This window comes from Pecten maximus, unplaced genomic scaffold (assembly GCF_902652985.1).
Source record: "Pecten maximus unplaced genomic scaffold, xPecMax1.1, whole genome shotgun sequence".
Classification (NCBI taxonomy): domain Eukaryota; kingdom Metazoa; phylum Mollusca; class Bivalvia; order Pectinida; family Pectinidae; genus Pecten; species Pecten maximus.
In genome coordinates, this window is record NW_022982719.1 from 26027 (window position 1) to 51395 (window position 25369).

At 33.7% G+C, this 25369-nt stretch overlaps 1 long non-coding RNA gene across 1 annotated transcript; it reads left to right on the top strand.

The window, feature by feature from the left end:
• The first annotated feature begins 8195 nt into the window (after positions 1-8195).
• LOC117320833 lies at positions 8196-24205 on the top strand. Its single transcript, XR_004531169.1, has 3 exons — positions 8196-8297; positions 12437-12540; positions 24131-24205. It is a non-coding gene; the product is annotated as an uncharacterized LOC117320833 (long non-coding RNA).
• The last annotated feature ends 1164 nt before the right edge of the window (positions 24206-25369 follow it).

The window sequence follows — 25369 nt, forward strand, 5'->3', positions numbered from 1 at the left end:
TACGCCTGCAAACACTGAACATGATCTATTTAACTCCCCCTCTATTACAACCTTCAAACACAAACTAAACAACAATACTGTTACTGATAGTGAATCAGCTTTAATTTTTAAGTCTGATGGTGATAGAAGAGCAAATATTATCTTATGCCAACTTAGAAATTTTTGCAGTAATTTAAATTTTGATCTGTTTAACGACCACTTAACTAACAACCCTTATTGTACTTGTTCCTTTGAACATGAATCAGTTCATCATTATTTTCTTGAGTGTCCAAAATATATCGATCTTAGACGTACACTTTTAAATTCTGTCAATACCTATGGAAATCATAATCATACTGATGTAAATATCTTTCTCAGAGGTTGTCCTGATTGTGATGGAGTTATAAACAAGCAGATACTTAAAGATGTATATTTATTTATTGGTAAATCCAGGCGTTTTAATCTTAACATGATCTAACTACATAAATATAGTCTTGACTTGTAGCTTTTAAAGTCCTATTCTTCATGTAATAATTAGGGTACCTTTTGCATTTTGCACCTGTTCTCCCTGTTTCTTATATGACTAAGACATTGAATGTCTCTGGCTGAGCATGTTTGGTTTTGTCTAGATGTCTTTTGTCTGTCTTTGTTTTCTGTGTTTGTTTTGTTTACCAGTCTGTCTTGTCTTGTTCTCACAGTGTAAATACATATATGCAAACTATCATATTTATATATTGGTACCAGCTATTGGTAACACTACCCTGTGCATAAAAGCACATGGCTGTTGGGTCAGTGTTTACTTTATGGCTTATAGTACATAATAAACTTCCTTGTATATTTATGTATATATGAAACATGAATATCATTATCTTCATGTGTCCTGGATGTGTGTGAAGTGTGGATGAATATTTATGTTATTCCTTTTAATTAAACACTGAGTTGCCTCCCTTTATTCATATAATAATGTATATATGTTATGTTCTTTCTTTTTTCTTTCCTTGTAATTTTTCATTTCAAATATACCGGTAAATATAAAATAATTAACATATATAATTGATATCTTTAAATTTCATATAATTACATTGTCCATTTATCCTGTCATCTACATTATGGAGAGAATGTACATAGGCATAGCCTGTTATTCAATCCAATTGACTATATCCCATCATTTTTGTCAATAAAATTTGTTGAAATGAAATTAGTAAATTACTAAGGTTATGATATTGTCCGCTGGTCTACTATTTTGATTATACAATTACAGACATGAGGTGTGGAAAGAAAATCTAAACATGTAAGATGATAAAATCAGGACATTCACTGCCATTGCTTTCAATGTTTACAAAATAATATGGGGCTCTTTGAAGTTTCCCTCTATAGAATAGTATATATGTCATCTTCAGTAATAAGTGAATGAAAACGACCGAGGTGTTTAAAACATTACCCTTTGCTTACATTTACTGTGTACACAGAAAATTGCTACATAATGATAGTCGGTTTCGACGGGAAATCGGATATGCATTTGACAAAATGGAGCTTTGTCAACAACGAAACTGCTAAATATAAACACCAGCTATCTGGTCGGTTCGAGATAACATGAATGCCAGCGAAGTTTCATTCGACTTTTTATCGTACCGATCGTAATCAACCGATGTTTAACAGAAAAGAGCACATCTTTCGCAAAATATGCGAAGTTAACTTCAGTTCAATGCAATTTTTGCATTGCATATTATTGATACCAATTAGTAATACCAATTTCAGGATACTTTTGTGGAGAATCTATGCGTTGGCCTTGATTAGACCGACACGCGAAGGCGTATTTATTTTGAGTATTGAATCAAAGATATTTAGAAACGTGGTATTAATGTGATGCTTCCTAACTTTTGAGATCTAGAAAATTATACACATTATCACGCAACTCTCTGCTTATTTCTCCGCATTTTTTCTTCTTTTTTACTTTTATTTTCTATACTTTCTTTTCCCTATCCTTCTGATTTTTCACAGACATCGTAGTTTTTAGCAGTGAAGAGTTAACATGGACTACACTTTTTTCAGGTAGATTTTCACCGTTAATTAAGGGAATTCGAGATATAAAAGACAGAAAATTACAAGAATCCAACATATTTGCATCTACATGTGAAGTAGGTGAATGAACACACAGATGGAAACGACAGGTGTTTCTAAGAATAGATACCTAGTCTATTATACTTTTGTAAGAGATAAAGACGACTAATACTTTGGTACGGACATCTTTTGATGACGCAAAAGGTACTGCTAGACACACTGTTTTGTCCTTCCGCCTTCGGCCATCATGCTTTTGAAGGGATGTTTAATATTTACCAAATGTTGATATAACCATTATTCATCTTAAACCATGTAGTAACCTTATACACAGACCAAGAAGGTTCATATTCATACAGATTAAAATTAATTCTCTGGTCCTTTTGCTAAGTCACAATGCACATCTTTTGCTTATTTACATTTGTGCTCGCTATACGCAGACCAGTGTCCTGTATGGCAAGCCAAGTTGTCATTTATTCACGGAGCAACATTGATCCAGACTTTTACCAAATTATATCTTATAAACTTTATAAGATATCTTATATAATAAACGAGATTTCTTATATACTTTTCTTTATAAGATATCTTATATAAGATATATCATAAAATATATGATATCTTCTAAAGAAAAATATATCAGATATCTTATATAATTCGATAATATGTCTTATAAAGAACGAGATTTGAATTTGAGAAAATGAACTCTCCTCCACTCGATGAAGCTGAAACTACATACAATGGTTTGAAATATATTTATAATTGTCATATATTCAAGTTTGCTCGAACACGACTTCTGCTCCACGCCTAGCCGATCGTGGTCACGACAGACGGTTGGTTGTGTATGTTGCGCGTGCCTTCCAAGAAAACGGAAGTTACCTTACAGAGGGAAGAGTCAATCTCGAAATTTTAGGTTTTGTCGGTCTCACGAGAGTCTCGTTCTTTATAAGATATCTTATAAACTTTTCTTTATAATTTGTTTGGTTTGGTTTTTGTTTAACGTCCTATTAACAGCCAGGGTCATTTAAGGACGTGCCAGGTTTTGGAGGTGGAGGAAAGGTGGAGTACCCGGAGAAAAACCACCGGCCTACAGTCAGTACTTGGCAACTGCCCCACGTAGGTTTCGAACTCGCAACCCATAGGTGGAGGGCTAGTGTTAAAGTGTCGGGACACCTTAACCACTCGGCCACCGCGGCCCCTTTCTTTATAATATATCTTATATATTATATAAGATATCTGATATCTTTTATAATATATCTTGTATATAATATAAGATATCATATATATTTTATGAGATATCTCATATTAGTACTTAATAAGATATCTCATAAACAAAATCTTATAAAAATATGAGATATCTTATAAAGAAAAAAATATAAGATATCTTACATACTTAAAAAGATAACTCATAAAGAAAAGTTTTTAATATATCTTATAAAATATATAAGAAATCTTATATACTATATAAGATATCTTATATGAAATCTTATATATTATATAATATATGATAGCTTATATCTTTTATAAGATATCTTATATATTATATAAGATAACTTTTAAACTTTAAATAAGATATCTTATAAACATATAAGATATCTTATTTAAACATATAAGATATCTTATAAACAGATAAGATATCTTGTAAACATATAAGATATCTCATAAACATATAAGATATCTTACATAATATATTAGATATCTTATATAATTTGGTAAAATACTGGATCAACATTACTTTGCGAATACTTAGTAAATGACAACTTGGCTTGCCATAATCCTGATTTACTATCGCTGTTATTGCTGAGTAAACAAACTGTTACTAATCCATTACTTTGTAATAATTGATCATCGAATTTGGAATAGTAATTTGGTAATAAATATTCGAGAAACTTCACCAATTTGTCATTTTCAGTCAATATAACTATTGAAACATCTACAAAATATGCTTGTGTTCTTACATAAATTCACTATAACATTAAATTTCCTCATTCATTCTATTTCCTTTTAGATTATTTTTCGGTCATTTGTCATCTCAGACACAACGACATTACCTCTTCTCATTTTCACTGCCCAACATGCGGGAAAATTATCAAGAAGAAATCTTATATGGTTACACATAGTTCTAGATGTAAAAACACACCAGAATTCGCTAAGAAGAGCCCACCACTAACCAGGAAGATCGAAGGATACCCCGTGAAGTAAACGCGCAGCGTGAACATTTTGCAGATCATGATCATGTTTATAGCGGCAGTAGGACTGAAGGGCGGAAGGAATCATAACCTCTTCTTTCCAATGTTCTTACCAGAGTACCTAAAAGAAAGATTTGTTCAAAATATGGTAAATCAATCCATATCCGTTGGATAAAGAAACACATGAAAAATCACGAGAAAGGAAAGGTTCTTGACAATTCAGTTTACAGACACCATAACAGTGTGGTAATTGACGCCAAAGAAGGAATATTTTGTTCATCTGTAAATTTAAGCGGTCCTTACTTTCCTGTTCACGTAGTGAAAAAAACAAGTGGATCAAATCAAGAGAGCTTTTGTGAACACCAACCATGCATTGATTTAAAGGAGACCGTAAAGAACGGAGGAAATGTTTCCTTTGAATAAGTGCATGTAAGGTCAGCATCCTATGCATGCCAAGGGAATGAAATAAACATGAATACATCAAAACTCAAGGGGCTGAATGATGACCGTTTCCTCACAGATCAGCGATATCATGAAATGTTATAATTCAAGGAAAACATTCCAGGCGGTACTCCTTTACTTGTACAACTTCTACACGACGAGAGCAGCTCCGACAGATTTACCTACTTGTCTGTTTATGCAAGTGCCAGACGGTATTGGTCTGTGATAGGTAGAACTGTCGTTGCTTTTGACAAACATGAAAACTCGTTTTCATGCAGATGTTCAAGGAATTAGTACCTGTATTTATGATATAATACAGCTTTAATTTACATCCCGGACCGTACCGGTCAGCATTAGTACATGTATTAAAGATATATTACAGCTTAAATTTACATCCCTGATCGTACAGGTCCACATAAGTACCTGTATTCATAATATAATACAACTTTAATTTACATCCCTGACTATACCGGTCAACATTAGTACCTGTATTTATGATATACTACAACTTTAATTTACATCCCTGACTGTACCGGTCAACATCAGTACCTGTATTTATGATAATATACAACTTTAATTTACATCCCTGACCGTACCGGTCAACATTAGTACCTGTATTAAAGATATATTACAGCTTTAATTTACATCCCTGACTGTTTCGGTCAACATTGGTACCTGTATTTATGATAATATAAAACTTTAATTTACATCCCTGACTGTACCGGTCAATAGAAGTACCTGTATTTATGATAATATACAACTTTAATTTACATCCCTGACCGTACCGGTCGACACAAGTAACTGTATTTATGATATAATACAACTTTAATTTACATCCCTGACTGAATCGGTCAGCATTAGTACCTGTATTAATGATAATATACAACTTTAATTTACATCCCTGACTGTACCGGTCAACATCAGTACCTGTATTTATGATATAATACAACTTTAATTCACATCCCTGACTGTACCGGTCAACATCAGTACCTGTATTAATGATCATATAAAACTTTAATTTACATCCCTGACTGTACCGGTCAACATTAGTACCTGTATTCATGATATAATAAAACTTTAATTTACATCCCTGACTGTAACGGTCAACATTAGTACTTGTATTAATGATAATATAAAACTTTAATTGACATCCCTGACCGTACCGGTCAACATTAGTACCTGTATTCATGATATAATAAAACTTTAATTTACATCCCTGACCGTACCGGTCAACATTAGTAGCTGTATTCATGATATAATAAAGCTTTAACTTACATCCCTGACTGTACCGGTCAACATTAGTACCTGTATTCATGATATAATAAAGCTTTAATTTACATCCCTGACCGTACCGGTCAACATTAGTAGCTGTATTCATGATATAATAAAGCTTTAACTTACATCCCTGACTGTACCGGTCAACATCAGTACCTGTATTTATGATAATATACAACTTTAAGTTACATCCCTGACTGTACCGGTCAACATCAGTACCTGTATTAAAGATAGATTACAACTTTGATTTACATCCCTGACTGTACCGGTCAACATTAGTACCTGTATTTATGATAATATACAACTTTAATATACATCCCTGACTGTACCGGTCAACATCAGTACCTGTATTAATGATAATATACAACTTTACTTTACATCCCTGACCGTACCGGTCGAAATAAGTAACTGTATTCATGATATAATATGACTTTAATTTACATCCCTGACCGTACCGGTCGAAATAAGTAACTGTATTCATGATATAATATGACTTTAATTTACATCCCTGACCGTACCGGTCAACATTAGTACCTGTATTAAAGATATATTACAGCTTTAATTTACATCCCTGACTGTATCGGTCAACATTGGTACCTGTATTAATGATAATATAAAACTTTAATTTACATCCCTGACTGTACCGGTCAACATTAGTAGCTGTATTCATGGTATAATAAAGCTTAATTTACATCCCTGACTGTACCGGTCAATAGAAGTACCTGTATTGATGATAATATACAACTTTAATTTACATCCCTGACTGTACCGGTCAACATCAGTACCTGTATTTATGATAATATACAATTTTAATATACATCCCTGACTGTACCAGTCAACATCAGTACCTGTATTAATGATAATATACAACTTTAATTTACATCCCTGACCGTACCGGTCAAAATAAGTAACTGTATTCATGATATGATATGACTTTAATTTACATCCCTGACCGTACCGGTCAACATAAGTACCTGTATTAAAGATATATTACAGCTTTAATTTACATCCCTGACTGTATCGGTCAACATTGGTACCTGTATTAATGATAATATAAAAATTTGATTTACATCCCTGACTGTACCGGTCAACATTAGTACCTGCATTCATGATATAATAAAGCTTTAATTTACATCCCTTACCTTACCGGTCAACATTAGTACCTGTATTCATGATATAATAAAGTTTTGATTTACATCCCTGACCGTACCGGTCAACATTAGTAGCTGTATTCATGATATAATAAAGCTTTAATTTACATCCCTGACTGTACCGGTCAACATCAGTACCTGTATTAAAGATATATTACAGCTTTAATTTACATCCCTGACCGTACATGTCAACATAAGTACCTGTATTCATGATATAATACAACTTTAATCTACATCCCTGACTGTACCGGTCAACATAAGTACTTGTATTTATGATATAATAAAGCTTTAATTTACATCCCTGACTGTACCGGTCAACATCAGTACCTGTATTAAAGATATATTACAGCTTTAATTTACATCCCTGACCGTACATGTCAACATAAGTACCTGTATTCATGATATAATACAACTTTAATCTACATCCCTGACTGTACCGGTCAACATAAGTACTTGTATTTATGATATACTACAACTTTAATTTACATCCCTGACCGTACCGGTCGAAATAAGTAACTGTATTCATGATATAATATGACTTTAATTTACATCCCTGACCGTACCGGTCAACATTAGTACCTGTATTGATGATAATATACAACTTTAATTTACATCCCTGACTGTACCGGTCAACATCAGTACCTGTATTAATGATAATATAAAACTTTAATTTACATCCCTGACTGTACCGGTCAACATTAGTACCCGTATTCATGATATAATAAAGCTCTAATTTACATCCCTGACTGTACCGGTCAACATCAGTACCTGTATTAAAGATATATTACAGCTTTAATTTACATCCCTGACTTTACCGGTCGACATAAGTAACTGTATTAATTCTAATATACAACTTTAATAAACAAGTATGTTATCATTCATTATTTGTACAATTATAGTGCTTGATTACACAAGTCAATCATGATTAGGAATTGTCAATGGTTATTTTGAAACTTCAGTAACCATCTCTTTATTGAAATCTTGATATTCAAAGTGTTCTTGATGATAGACAGTTTGAACCCTACAGTATCTTTACAAGCATTACAACAACAACGAACGCGCCGCAGTACAGTTGGGGACTTCCTGTATAGACAGAGACGTGTACAGACGCGGATGTACGCTGACAGGTCCTGATGCCGAAAGGAGGTTCAAAGTAGCGATCTTTCAGGCATTATACCACTCACTCATCTACCTGTCTCTACGGAAGGTACGTAGATATTTACTTCATACTTTGTTTTTCGACTTTGTCATAATTACTTTGCTTCAAATTACTTGATACAATTATAAGGTATTTACTCCAAGTGTAAATACTTAACAACCAGGAAGTGTTTTTAGTGGGAATTCCAGCCATGTCATAAACACTCAGTGATTTTAGACCCTATCTTAAAAAGTAGAATATTTTTGAAATATGATGGATCCCCATTGATAATGTTGATTTTACATAGCTATTGATATATTCACCGGTTGCGAAGTTTGAAGTCAATTACCTGTTAGAAAGCACTTTCGTTTTCGATCACTCGAAACGAAGTCTCCAGACAACTAATCTAATTGTCCTTTATCCGTCGTCATGATTCCGGTTATATGAGGTTTGTTTGTTTAGATTTTACGGCCCATCGACACCTATGGTCATTAAGGACCAAACAAAATACTATTAAATTTATTTTATTTGAGTTTAAAAACAGATAAAAACACTTTTTTTAAAAGATTCGTATTGTGTTTTTAGATCGCTATGATAAAAAAAGTGGGTTAAAATAAAAAAAAAAATATGTAACGAATAGATTAGTGTAGTAGTGTCTGACCAGGGTTATCGTGGCAGGTACAGGTGTAACGTTGAAAATGGACCCCCAGGGAAAATGGAACCCGGTTCCATTCCATTTTCAACGTTGAAAATGGAACCGGGATGCCGTGGAAAACGGAACCAAATATTAAATTTTCTTTACATACCCGTTATAAATGGACCCCGTTGAATAGTGAACCACATATAAGTATTGGATATCGGTACCAGTTTACATTGTCTTAGACGTTGCGATAAGATATGCTTACATGATACAAGGTATAAACGATATTGAAGGTAATATAAATTGGCCTGTGACCTTAGGTGACCTTTGATATCACATTGGGCTGTTATGAGAAGTGTATATAAAATGTATATAATACTTATGTACATTGATTAACACTTTAACTCGTGACAACTAGTGACCAAGATAATGACCATTAACGTCACTTTAAATAAGATGTCCCTATACAAGTACACGATATTGATTGACATTAATTAACAATTTGACCTAGGATCATTGGTGACCCATGTAATGACCTTTGCCATAACTCATCACTGTTATAAGATATTCATATGACATGTATACGATATTGATCGACATTGAGTAATAATTTGACCTTTGACCCTGGATGACCCATATAATGACATTTGTCTATAACTTATCACTGTTATAATTAAGATATTTATATGACATGTACACTATATTGATCGACATTGATAAACAATTTAACCTTTGACCTTTGGTGACCCAGATAATGTGACCTATCGCATAACTTACCACCGTTATAAGATATGCATATGACATGTATATGACATTGGTCCAAATTAATCAAGAATTTGACCTGTGACTTTTAGTGACCCATATAATGACCTTTGGGATATATTCAAACTAATATGGTATGCATATGAAATGTATTAAATATTGGTCGACATTGATTAATAATTTGACCTTTGACCTTTGGTATCTCATTTACTAAACATTGGTATAACTTATCACTGCTATAAGATGTTCACATAGCACGAAAACGATATTAATCGACATTGGCAAAAAAATGGACCTATGACATTTGGTGTAACTTTTAACTTGATAAGACATGCATATGACATGTACATGACATTGGTCCATATTTATGAAGAATCTGACTTGCTACCTTTTGTCATGGCTGCTGACATCCATTTTAATGACCTTTGGTATAAACTTTACATATTCAACGTTGAAAATGGACCCCACGGCATACTGGCCAATTTCCATTTCATTTGCTGAAAATGACCCCGGTTCCATATTCAACGTTGAAAATGGACCCCACGACATACTGACCCATTTCCATATCATTTGCTGAAAATGACATCGGTTATATATTCAACGTTGAAAATGGACCACACGACATACTGACCCATTTCCATATCATTTGCTGAAAAATGACCCCGGTTCCATATTTTAACGTTGAAAATGGACCACCACAACATGCTGACGCACCATGATATATACATGTATATATATATTTTTTAAATGACCCCAGTTCCATATTCAACGTTGAAAATGGACCCCAAAACATACTGACCAATTTCCAGTTTATATGTTTAAAATGACACCGGTTCCACATTCAAATGTTACAGTGGATCCCGGTTTATGAAAAAAACGAACGCTTAATAGGAAAAATTGTTTATCCATGTCGATGAATATCATACATAATTATCTTATTATTGTTTAAATTTATACGAACGGTCATTATATGCGTCAACCAAGGTCAAAGGTAAATATGGATCAAAATCGTTTACATTTTATATGCATATCTTATTACAGTTTGAAGATACACCAAATGTTATTATATGGGTTACCAAAGGTCACAGGTCACATCGTCAATCCATGTCGATCAATATCTTGTACATTTTACATATATGCAAGTCAATTTATACCAAAGGTCATTATACGGGTCACCAAAGGTCACATGTCAAATTGTTAATCAATGTCGATCAATATCGTGTACTTGTTACATTAATATCTCATCATAATGATAAGTTTTACCAAAGGACATTATATACATGTCAACAAAGGTCGAAGGTCAAATATTTTATCAAGGTTGATCAATATCGTACACATTTTATATGAATATCATATCACAGTTTGAAGGTATACCAAAGGTCATTATATAGGTCACCAAGGGTCACAGGTCAAATTATCAATCAAAATCGTATACATGTCATATGTGCATATCTGATAACAGTGATAATATATTCCAAAGGTCATTATGTGGGTCACAAAAAGTCAAAGGTCAAATCAATCAATGTCGATCAATATCGTGTAAATTTTACATGTATATCATATTACAGTTTGAAGATATACTAAAGGTCATTATATGTGTCAACCAAAGGTCACAGGTCAAATTGTCAATCAATGTCGATCAATATCGTATACATTTACCATTTATATCATATTACAGTTTGAAGATATCCCAAAGGTTATTATATGGTCACCAAAGGTCACAGGTCAAATTGTCAATCAATGTCGATCGATATCGTATTAATTTTACATGTATATCATATTACAGTTTGAAAATATACCAAAGGTCATCATATGGGTCACCAAAGGTCACAGGTCACAGGTTGAGGGGAATGGGGGGGGGGGGGGGGGGGGGGGGGGGGGGATTCAGGAGTAAACAGAAAAAATTCTGAATTTTGCTTAAAAATGGATTGGAATGCGGCCCATTAACGGCCCCAAAAAGCCCCCAGAAAAAGCCCTTGGGCCAGACACAATTCAGTGCACATACTACCCCCTACCGCACGTATATGTAATGGTTCATTGATAGCCTCATCCTCGAGATCCATAAAAGTTCTAAACCTGTCTGAGGATGTACGGCAATGAGCGGGCCTCCCCAAGCTACATCATGACTTGTTTCCTTGCAAAAGTTTTGCGTTTGGCAATATCCGGAACATACATTATTTGTATGTAGTTCTTAAGATTATCAAATAATATCAATATCAATGCCTTCCTTGCATGTTTCTTGTGGATCGTAAGTCTGGTTATAGCCAATATATTCTGGCTACTTCCACTTGCATTTATACATGTATTTTACTCTCTCCAAAAACAGCTATAGAGGTTTTTCATCTAGCTCCATATTTTTTTCCCGCCGGCTTCTGCATTCTCTTCTTTTCTTTTAGTTTCACTTGCCCTTTGTGTGTCCTAACTTCCCCTTTGCTTCTAAAAGAATTGTTCAATATATTTCACACAAAAAATATATTTCTTTCCAGACTTTATAAACATGACTGACTTATCACCATATTATAGTGAACAACTTCTTCGATTTTCAGTAACAAGCTATTGATTGTTAGATTGCAATGGAATATCGTGCTATATTAATGTATATACTGACACATGATTAAAGGTGCTAGATTTCCGTTGTCCATATGTGCTCTAAAGAACTGAGGCAATATCACTATGCCTAAAATAAAAATATATCTTAAATAGGTTTAAAATATACATAACATGCACTCATGTGCTAAAGAAGGTAGTAATTTGATCGAAATATTACCAAATATTTCTGTATATGGTTTTATGTTTTTCGTTACAGATTCAATTAAAAAAAGTGCTGCCGTCGAAAGAATGTAAGTATTTCGATGATGGAATAAGTAGTTTGAAGATGGACTCAAAAATGAAAGTAAAGAGCTGAGAAAGGTAAATATTGAATGGTTTATGCATACTCAGAAATTAATAGTTTGCGATGTGTATGAAATATCATTCAGTGTTGAAAAAATAAGGGAAAATCGAGGTTGAGATACGGTATCGATGTGCTTATATCCAACTTTAAGGATATAAGAAATGGCGTTTTCATGGTTCATTGATTAGCACCCTTTGCAATTCAAAATATACATATAGGTGTATGCAACGTATGGTTTGATTAAATTCGGGGCTAGACACAACATAGATGACAACCAACAGCATTTTTTTCGTTTAATAACTACAAGAATATTTCTTAATTTTCCAATTATGAATTTTCTCTATTGTCGCTATAAGCAAGCCTTTGTCACACACAAAAAACATCGATTGTGTCATACATATCATTACATATTGGACAAAGCTAACTCTTTATTTCATGTAGTTGTATATTTGTTAGTGCTTGATTGCACGAGAGAAACGCTTCTTGGGTGAGGAGTTGTTAAATAGTTTTGGTGGTTATTTTTGAAGAAGGGCTCCGAAGTTTTCCCTAGTGACTCAATCAAGCTTCCATTTAAGGTCAAGGGTTTTTTTTTATTTTCTAAAAGCTGTAAGCGATTTGTCAGATAATTAGTCAGTAGCATGATGGATTGAAAAGCAGCCCAGTTTGTTCAAATGACTTGCTTTGACCTACATTCAATATCAGAGGGAAGGAACTGAAACGATCTTCAAGCACTTAATCTTACAAGATAATAATCATGATTTTGATCTAAAGGCAGGTCGAGACAAAGAGCTTATTTGTTTGTTCAATTCACTGACTTTGATCTACTTTCTCGGTCACAGCGTTCAAATGTGTTAAAATAGGTTAATGGTAATAGGCAAGTACTTCGATACTGCGATACCAAGGTGGCCAAATGTCTGACCATGATCTATTTTAGAGGTATTCAATTGATGAAAATCTTTAAACGACATCTTGTCAATCTCATTGTATATACTGGTTTTTATATTGGGCAGTAGTATACTGGGATTAAGCGCTACCAATTTTATCCATACGCCTGACCTTCACCTACTGTCAAAGTCAAAGTGGCCAAATATCTTAAAATCCTGAAACCACTACTCATTAATCGAATAACAATGGTCACTGTTAAATTTGTCAGCATTATGTTGGATAAACAGTTTGTAAGTATGGTTAAAATGACAGGTCTTGACCTGCTTTCAAAGTTGCGGGTTTCAAATGTGTTAAAATCTTTATTCAATGTCAACAAATTCACTTTTTATGTTAATTGGAATAAATATCAGGTAAGACCTGTGTAAATCCTTACCAAATTACGTGTATTTTGCAAGAAGTATCCAGAATGAAGAAAACTGTAGAAAAATCAAAGTATGTTTTTAGGCATCGCATTACTGATAGTCGTACCATTGATGTAGATTAAATAATAATTTATCATGCACCAAAATCACAACCTGCACCTATACCTTTACGCCCCTTTCATGTGAACATTATAATTCAACTTACCCATCTTTACTCATAAATCATAAATTTTTACATTTAAGTACATTTTAGGAGCTAAGAAGCTCACAGAGCCGTTATTATCATCGTTGCACTTTTTTTCTATTTATTATTTTAGTCATGTTTATTCGTTTTATACTTGTTACTCGTTTAAATACATTGCTGTTTTTTTCATAATTTTATATCTCTATATCGTTATAGGAGTTATATCCTATAACAATGTGATACATATTTCTTAACTGAACATTGTCAATATGTTTTTGAAAAAGTTTATCTATTAAATTCCACAATGAATCGGCATATTGACATATGATATAACAGTGCTTATAAGTAGCCTTAACTTTACATAATATACAACATCATTATCAATATTATCCCATCTTTTTAGTAAGATTCCATTTGGAAGAATATTATGGAATAGCTTCCATTTGAACATTTTTTTTGCTATTCTCTATTAAAATGATATTGATAAATTCAAATAATTCATGGAAAATCAAATCACTGCTTTCTAACTTAGCAAATCTTCCCACATATCTCTGCAGTATAACTCGGGTTTCCTTTTCTTATAAATGCTAATTAAAGAAACTGGTGATTCACCTGATCATTTTTACACCAACTCTTTTATCAAAGACTAATAAATCAGAGTTAGTTTGTACATTTACCCATGCATTATCTCCCTTGATCCTATCCCTCTCTTTCCTTACCCTGCATAACCTCACTTATCCAGTCTATTGTTTCTTTTAATTGTTGGTAAATTTTCATTTCATTTATACCATCATCATTTATTATAACATTGATAAAAAATAAACCAGACTCCATCCAGGTCTTAAAGATTAGTGAACTTTTGTTAAGTTTGATGTATTTATTTCCCCGGTCCATTGTTCAAAATAAAACAATATGTTTTCCTTTCAAGCTCCTTCATTTGTTCTTTACTTCCGTATTGGACACTTGCTGAGTATGCTCTCTGTGGTATTAGGACTGACACAACTAAATAATATAATGTATGTAATTACTAGTGCCTCGCTCGTTTGGAGTTCAAATTGTGTGAAATGTATATAAAATTAAATTTTGAAGTTTTTAGGTCACCTGAGACGAAGTCTCAAGTGACCTATTCTAATCGCCTTTTGTCCGTCGTCGTCCGTCGTGCGTCGTGCGTCCGTAAACTTTTTACATTTTCGACTTCTTCTCCAAAACCACTTAACAAAATTCAATGAAATTTGACAGAAAGTTTCTATGGCTGAAGGTCAACCAAAATTGTGAATTATATGGTCCCCACCCCCCAGGGGCCTGAGGGGTGGGGCCAGAAAGTGTCAAATTGACTAAAACTTCAAAAATCTTCTTTTCTACTCTCAGATATGGTGGAGTCAAACACTCTTCATAGATGAAACGGTCTTGTGGTGCTTTACCAAAATTGTGAATTGCATGACCTTGGGGTTTCGCGTTTGCCCCTGAGGAGGGGGTAAACTTTACTATAGTTTATATAGGGAAATCACATTTTTGACTATTATTTGTTGGATTTGTATTGGAATTCATTCTAACTTGTATCAAATTATCAGCATGGGATGACACTTTGATGGTATGTACATGTTGGCCCTAGTTGACCCCCAGGGGCTGGTGGGCGGGGCCAAAAAGGGTCAAATTGACTAAAATTTCAAAAATCTTCTTCTCTACTCTCAGATATGTTAGAATCATTTCATTTCATTTCAACAAATTTTATTTCTCAAAGAAGATAATTCTGAAAGAAGAAGGATTGAACAACGGGCATAGCCTATGTAAGTTCTATCATTTAGTAACAATGAGTATATACATGTTAACATCATTTATATAATATATAATATAGTGAGATATCAGTTAAGTAGGGACAACTTTTAATCGAGTATAATTAGTCGATTTTATTTAATATATTTCATCCAGTTTATTTTTATAGAAAATTTTAAAATCCTGTAACCAAAACAGGATTCCCTCCGCCTATGGGATACCGACCAGTAAAGTCCATAACAGCTAGGTAGCTGCTGGTCATCCACCCATAAGCTTTGGGGACCAGTCATGGATACAACATTCTGAGTTTTAATTTGATAAAGACAGTTAAGAAAGGCAAAATTAGTTAGATAATATATTTAGTGGATTCCGTAAGGTTGCATAGTTGGAGACTGATTACTTGAATTTGATAGAAGTATGATTGAGAAATGATTATAAGAAAAATAATTAATATAGGGCACGACTATGAGCAATAGAAATATGTAAGCAGTAAATATGCAACCAATTTTAATCCACTAATTAATAAGGTTGTCCATACTATATTTCATCTAGTAAGTGTACTAATTCATAACATTCATACTATCATAATTATAATATAAAATATAATAATATACGTCCATCGGATGGGGGGAGGGGGGGGGGGGGGGGCATGCAGTAAATAGCTATAACTATATACTTGCTTGCAGGATAAATGTATATATATGGATGAAAAGACAAGTATTTTCATTTTAGGGTTCAGAATCTATTAGTATCTCTGATATATTCAGTAGTAGCTTCAAAGATAGATAAATTAGTTTGATGATCACACTCACCACAGCCTGATAAGAGTATGTCAAGGCTAAAGTGACTGTGATCTACATCAAACAACTTTTCTTTAAGGATATCTCGAGGTTCACTGTAGTTCCTACGACTTAGAAAAAAGTGAAAAACAGTTTCATATTCATTCCCACATGTACATGATGGCGAATCAATAAGATGATCTCTGTAAAGATCAGAGTTTATATTGCTAGACGAGTTTCGAAGCTGACAGAGTAAGATATTATATTTTCTATTACCTGCATTAATATAAGCAGGGTTTCGAGCAATGTCAAGTGGTATATCACTTACTGTGTTCGATAAAATGTGTTTAAATTGGTACAGCGATGTGATATTTGTCAAGTCAACCCTTGCTGCAAGTTTATTATAGTCATTAAGTGTTGCTGGAATAAAGCTTTTGGCATATATATTTGTTCTACTCATAGGAGTAGTGAAGACTCTTTGATTTCGTAACATGTACAAGTCATTCATATTGTTATAGTGTGGTTCTACTAATTCATTTAAATAATTTGGGGCAGTGCCTGTAAGAATTTTGTAAAGAAGAATAAGTCTATGTTTTTTCTTCCTTGCAGCAAGAGTGTCCCAACCAAGTTCATTATATAATTTATAATGTGAGGTTCCTCTACGCAGTCCGGTAATGGTTCGAGCCGCTTCTAATTGAATAGATTCAAGTAGAGTAGCCTCTTGCTGAGTACAATTATCAAAAATGATATCACCATATTCCAATATAGGCCGAATATAGGCTGTATATATAGTGTTCAGTGTTTTACGGCTCATTTTATATTTTACAGATTTCAATAAGTTTATACATTTATAAGCTTTTGTATAAATATAGTTAATATGGTGATGCCATTTACCATCTTGTGATAAGAATACTCCAAGATGCTTATGATTTGGCACATTTGATATTGTTTCATTTTGAAATATGATATCTGGACATACTATATCCCTTTTCCTGCTAAAGGTTACTGATTCTGTCTTAGAAGGATTGAATTTAATATCCCACTTTTTGGACCATATATTTATGTTTTCGAGATCACTAGCTAAACTATTAGCTGCATCAAGTGAATTGGTTTGTATTACCTTAAAAATTGAAGTATCATCAGCAAATAGCCGTTTCTCATTTGTTATACATTCAACAATATCATTTATATAAATTAGAAACAGAAAAGGACCGAGGCCTGATCCCTGGGGGACACAGGCACTTACCTGTCTATACGTGGAGCTGTAACCTTCTGTCATCACTCTATGTTTACGATTACTTAAATAACTCTTGAACCAATTAAGTAACTTACCTTTAATGCCATACATTTCAAGTTTAAATAACAAGCCAGGATGCCAGACACGATCAAACGCTTTGCTCACATCACAAAATATTGACCTAATTTCCATTCCTTTATCAAGTTTGTTAATAATTGTATCATACATGGATAATAACTGATAAACAGTTGAGTCACCTGGAATGAACCCAGACTGGTATTTTGTTAATAATTCAAACTCTAATAAATGATTATATAAATGTTTGAAAATTATTTTTTCTAATATTTTACTGAAACAGGAAGTGATAGAAATTGGGCGATAGTTTGAAACATCATTTTTATCACCTTTGCCTTTATATATAGCATTAATATTAGCCAATTTCCAAGACAGAGGAATAGAACCAGTTAACATGGTTTTATTAAATAACATAGTGAGCGGAGTTACTAAAGATGGTGTAAGGAGTTTTATAACTTTAGGTATCATTTCATCAGGCCCTGCAGGCTTCCTAGCATTAAGAACTGAGAGTTGATCTCTCACATCCTGTTCATGAAATAAAATGTTGTTAAGTATATTTGTGGAGACTCAGGAACAGGCGGCAAAGGATCAATATTATCAGAAGATGTAGAAATAGATGTAAAATAGTCAACAAGGCATTCAGCTTTATCAAATGGGTGAAACAGAGATGTGTTATTGTAGTTTAATGGTGGAATGGTAATTGATTTGTTGTTGATTTTAATAGATTTAGCAGTTTTCCACCATTTTGATGATGAAAGATTTGAGTCATTCAGAGAGTTTTCTAATTTTTCAATGTATAAGGATTTAGAATCACGTATCAATCTGATAGTTTCATTTCTTATATTTCTGAAGCTGGCCCAGTGATTTGGACTATTGGTATGGATTATGGATTCTATTCCTCTGTCTTAACTTTAGCCTTATCTCGTTCGACATCCATGGCTTATCATTAGGACGGATAATTATTTTTACATCTACAGCTTTGTTAATAGTATCAACAAGTATAGTGTTAAGATCATCAACATCCTGCTCATCACTTATACTTACCCAGTTCATATCATCAAGTATTTGGTTCATTTTAATGACATCAGCATTATTATATTCTAGAACATATTTACTGTATGCATGTTGTTTAAATATAGAGTAGGCAATGCTAAAATTGATCACAGAATGGTCACTACATATTGGAGGAGTAACACTTACATTTCTCACAATATTGTCATTGTTGGAGAAGATAACATCAATTGAGGTAGAAGAATCTGGAGTTATTCTAGTAGGATCTTTTATATAACTAGACATACCATATTTTACAAGAAGTCTACTTAAGCGAGAGTTTGGTTGGATATTGCTCATATTTACATTTATGTCACCTGTAATAATTATGTCTGCATTTGATTGTCTAGAATTGTCAGTTACATAATGTAGGGAGTTATCGAGTCTGTTCCAATAGTCAATGTTACTGTCAGGAGGTCTATATATGCAACCTAATAAGATGTTATTATTACCAACAGTTATTCATGACCATAATAATTCTAAATCAGGCACCTCAAGATCAAGTCTTCTCCTCATACTGTTGTTATCTTTATAATAAATTATAATGCCTCCCCCAGGTCGCAGACAACGGTCTTTTCTGAAATGTTGTTTGGAAAAATATTCAATTAACAATTCATTATCAGGTATAGTGTCATTAAGATGACTTTCAGTTAAACATACTATGTCTTTGTCACTCAATTCAGCTTCAACTATATCTAGTTTATTTCTAACTGAACGGATATTTACATGACCAATATCAAGACTGCATAGAGGACCTGGGTTGTTTTCAATATCCATACTCTTAATAATTAGAATCAATAAAAATAAAAGCGAGAAATGATCATTTGAGTACAATGGGTAGATACCTATAATTATAAAGCACGAGACATTGGTTCTGTTAATATTATAAACAATAGCTACGCCAGAGAATTTGCAACTGCCGAGAGGTACACACCATACTAGTGACCATATACTCTTAGTATACATCACAAGGGTAAATATATTATCCGTTATCAAACTGATATAATTTAACTATAAACAGCATGGGGTACCAAACTACAGTTGCATTATAACTATTGCTCGTCCTAAAATACGAACTTTTAAAGTAGCATACATTCTTGTTCGTAGGGGCAAGATGTTGTTGCCGGGGGATATCCGATAGACATATATTTTGTAACGATAAACACAATACAGATAAGACAAACATAACTATATACATCAATGTTGCCGCAATAAGGCTTGCTAGGAACAGGGAATTCAGAATACCACCAATATTAATGTCCGTGGTCAGACACAAGAAAACACCACATGGAAGTAGAGAGGTACTCTACGTAAATCAAAATCTTGAAATAATAGACAGCAGTACAGTTCAATTAAAACATCTGGGGGATGTAGATCACTTGTATAATATAAATAAGAAAAACGGTATTATTGTTCCGGATTTGTGGATACATTACTCCTCACTTATTCATGATACAATATTGCCTTTCATATGCATGAGCATGCTAGAAATACAAAAATACAAAAAGAAGTAATACACAGAAAAAATAGTAAGGGGAAAAGTATAAATACTTCCTCGTTAAGTCAGTAACAACATGTATAATCAGGGATCGTGGGACATGCGTCAAGATATCCATAAGACCAGAGGAGTGGTCTCCCTTATACTAAAATTGCATTACGGTGTATCAGTACATGGCATCAGAGATTTCTTACATATGTGTACGTAGCAGACTAACTTTTAATCTTAGAACATCCAAAACAACACTGTGTTACTTTAATAAATAAAAGTATATAGTAAATACTGTAGTAGAGACTTGATCGTATTTTTTTCTACTAAATACACTGTAAATATGTAGGCTGATGCCTATAGCATACGATATACTGATTATGTATATATGACAAGTGGATATAATAAGAATAGGACATTTCGCTTGGTATCTGGTATAAATGTTGGTCATTACAATACATGTGTACATAAGCATACCAATAAAAAGTGTACACAATAATGCATAATAAAATGTTTATAAACTTGTAGAGATATGGCAATTTAAATTGTCAAACAGTATACACTAGAGAGATAAGTTGCATTACTAGTAATTAAGTCATGCTGAGAGCAACAGGAGTAGCATATATACTCACCTCAAGGTCACCAGACAACCTTGAAGTCACAACATTGTTGAACACGATTTACTATCACGAACTACATCGTACACTGCATATTATAATATATAAGCATATACTTATATCTTATATATATATTATATCAGTATAATATCTCAAGGTCACATCACATGTCACCACATTATCCTGAGTTAGCATTGTCCGTACCTTTGCTGGAAATAGGCCTAGAAGATAATTTGCCTCGATCGCGAGCACGCCTGCTGACATCTAGGAACGAATCTCCATTCTGATATTCACTAAGTGTACGGGGCCTGTTGGGTTTGTTAGGGGGGTCCAGATATAGCTGAAGGTCATCTAGCGTGGTAACTGTAGTTTTATGGTTGTCGTTGCTACGTATCACAATCCGACCATCCTGGGTCCAAGCACCTGATATAAGATTCTGTTTTTTGAGATATCTTGCCTTGGTGAACACATCCATACGGCTTTTGGTTAGAGCCTCATTTAGGAAGAAGGGGATTTTTCCATCAGTAGTACGGAGATCTTTATTGCTGAACAGCTCAAAGCGTTTCTCATAAACTTGTGCTCTAACTCGATATTAGATGAACCGGACTATAATATCCCGGGGGTACTCAGAATTGGCCTTTTCCACCCTGTGTGAACGACTGATGTCAGCAGAAACAACCATCAAGCCTAGTGCCTCATTACATGCAGCAAGCACTAATTGATCAGTGTCTTCCCCTTTAGCCTCAGGTATTCCTCTGAATTTTAAACAGTTACGTCTGGAGTATTGCTCAAGGTCATCCATGCGGGTCTCAATTTTTTTAAGTTGTATTTTCAATTCCGAGATACCAAGGGCAGTTTGAAGAGAAGTTTTATACAAGTCATTGTTTAACAATAGTTTCACAACTTCATCTACCTGTTTAGGATCATGGATAGCACTAAGGGTGTCAATACTTTTCTTTACCTTGTTTGATAGCTCCGAAGTTGCCATGTTGTAAAGTTCAGGTGAGCGACGTAGTGATTACACAAGCGTATAAGTACAGTACATGTACACGTATACATTAATATGGCGCTCCGTAAATCTCGTGCAGGGCCGCTCGGTTCACAATAACAAGTCCGAATATTTCAATTAGTAGCGCTCTCGTATGTCCAATTATGAGGTAATTCATTAGGTGGTTATGTTATAAACATATGTGCCAAGTCTAGATCATGTCTGCGGAGTAAAACAGCTAGTATAATGAAATCCCCGTCACCTCATGAAAACACTACTTATCATCCATGACCGGAAACCAATACTACGAAAATCTTCTGCTCTACTCTCAGATATGGTGGAGTCAAACACTCTTCATAGATGAAACGGTCTTGTGGTGCTTTACCAAAATTGTGAATTGCATGACCCTGGGGTTTCGCGTTTGCCCCTGGGGAGGGGGTAAACTTTACTATAGTTTATATAGGGAAATCACATTTTTGACTACTATTTGTTGGATTTGTATTGGAATTCATTCTAACTTGTATCAAATTATCAGCATGGGATGACACTTTGATGGTATGTACATGTTGGCCCTAGTTGACCCCCAGGGGCTGGTGGGCGGGGCCAAAAAGGGTCAAATTGACTAAAATTTCAAAAATCTTCTTCTCTACTCTCAGATATGTTAGAATCAAATACTCTTCATAGATTGAAGGCTCTTCAGGTGCTTTACCAAAATTGTGAATTTCATGACCCTGGGGTCTCACGTTTGCCCCTGGGGAGGGGGTAAACTTTACTATAGTTTATATAGGGAAATCACATTTTTGACTATTATTTGTTGGATTTGTATTGGAATTCATTCTAACTTGGTTCAAATTATCAGCATGGGATTACAGTTTGATGTTATGTACATGTTGGCCCTGGTTGACCCCCAGGGGCTGGTGGGCGGGACCAAAAAGGGTCAAATTGACTGAAATTTCAAAAATCTTCTTATCTACTATATGTTAGAATCAAATACTTTCCATAGACTGACCCCATTAGGACTGATGGGTGGGGCCAAAAAGGGTCAATTTAGTTGACCGAAATATTTCAAATCTCAGGTGACCGTTAAGGCCCTTTGGGCCTCTTGTTTTCTATCTGATCAATGTTATTGTATAAGTTTAATGGCATATAAGAGCACTGTAACTGTAACCCTATTTTTTACAGTGCACTGAGGAACCCTCATTTGGGAAATTCCTGCTATTTTACACCTCGAATCTTCCGTCATTCTATTTTAAGTAGGAATGTATATTTTTGATTTTCCAAATCCCAAGACCCTACTCCATATTCTCGTATATAGAAAGCACCCATTTCACGCTACAAATCGAAGAAACACATATTCCTTAAGGACTTCCTCCAGGCGAAACACCAGCTGATTGGCTGATTTAGTTGTGTGAGGCCTATTATTTTAGCTTGAACATGCACTTCGACAAACTTTCATATAATGATCAATTTTCATTTTTTTTTTCAATTCTGGATTTGTTCATCAATACTTGTAATTTTTCATTAAGATTGAAACTTACATTTGAGTTTGTATATTTTCAACTACTTAAATTGCTTCACCCAGTTAATACCTATAAACATATTTTTTTTTTTGTTACAGCCTTAAGTAGAAGTTTGTTTGACACTTAAACAGTTAAAAACGTTACATGCATCACGATGGTTAAAAACAATTAAATCCAATAGGACGTTAAAACCATTATGTACATCCGATTGGTTTGAAACACTTATTATAAGTAGAAATGTTTACCTACTTAGTGGAAGCTAGCTTTAAACAGTTAAACCTGTAAATAGAAATGTTTAACAAACTCGGTAAAAGTTTACTTTAAATACTGAATTGGAAATGTTTAACAACCTAAGTAGAAGGTTGTTTGAAACTTTCAAGATGGTTAAAACATAATGCACATCAGAACAGTTTAAAGCATTTCGTCCAGTTGGCTTTAAACACTTGAGTAGAAATGTTTAACTACTTAAATCTCTTTCATGAAGGTATTGGATCAATTTTTTTTCTTGCTGTATTACAAATATTACTGTTACATGTGACTAACGCTTCCTTCAGTATCGACAGTACTTATTATTTTTATTTCGGTTAACAGTGACTACGTAAGCACAGAAAGACACTCTAGTCTACTTTTGGAAATGGCGTCCGGCTCAAACGGCGGCAATAAACGTAAGTATTATGTACTTGTTCATTTTTATAGTAGATAAGACCTTTGTGCAGATGCAAGGGTATCGGTGTGACGTTTATAAACATAAGTATAAGTCACATCGGCTTCTGGTTCAAACAACCAGTGAGGGAGTTAGAATTGTTTCCGAGATTTCTCCTGTACATAATATTAAAACTTGTGATGGTTCCAATTCAACTTTTATATGGTCAGCTATCAGAGGGATTTGTTTTTTTAGCAATGACAGGTTCTCTTTCATTAAGACTTTTGATGACACACCTAGTTTTTGAATAGGTGAAATAAACAGATCCGATGTAGGTGTGTCGATATACATCAGGAACGTTAAACAATTAGTAAGAATACGGTTATACCGAGATAATAACGTCGTATGATCGAAAATCATCTATAATAAAAATGTATGACATGTAAACTTGTAAATAAGCATATTTATACATAAGATTATGATTTGATTTAAACAAATTGTATTGGCAAATATACATTTGGTATCAGACACATGTTTGGAACTTAATCCGTCTTCTCCTGTTAAACATAAATGATTATGTATACATATATAATGACGCCCGAATGTCATGGATATTCATCATGAGGACCAGTTCATAATTCTGCACTACACGGCCCGTGTACGTAAAGGAAAGAAAGTACAGCGTTTGAAACACCGCAAAGGCGTTAAAGATTGTTTTTCTGTTGCTTGAAAATTTCCAAAAAAATGGATTCAAGAAATCGAAAATTTTTAAATGTTTGTTGACAAGAATTGTGGTCTTGAACATACAACAGAGAATACTATCTAAATCTAAATAACGAAACGGCAATCATGAACCAAGCTTAATAAGAAACAAAACATGCAGAAAGAACAATCAATCAGCAAAAACTAAAACTTAAATGCATCATAGAATAAACTTATAGAATGGCATTTAAATTTTTTTTTCCAAATTGAATCAAAGTATTTAAGCATAAAAAACTACATATTTCATTTTCAAAATACACCAGTACAATTGTTTACAATGTCGCATTCTTTAGTATTTTATCAGTTTTAAGGCTGAATTGCTTTGATAAGACATATCTATGTAGGACTCACACAGAATATTTTTATATCAATAGTGTCTCCATCCCCCAATTGCTCATTTGAAGTTCAAACGATGTGAAATTGAT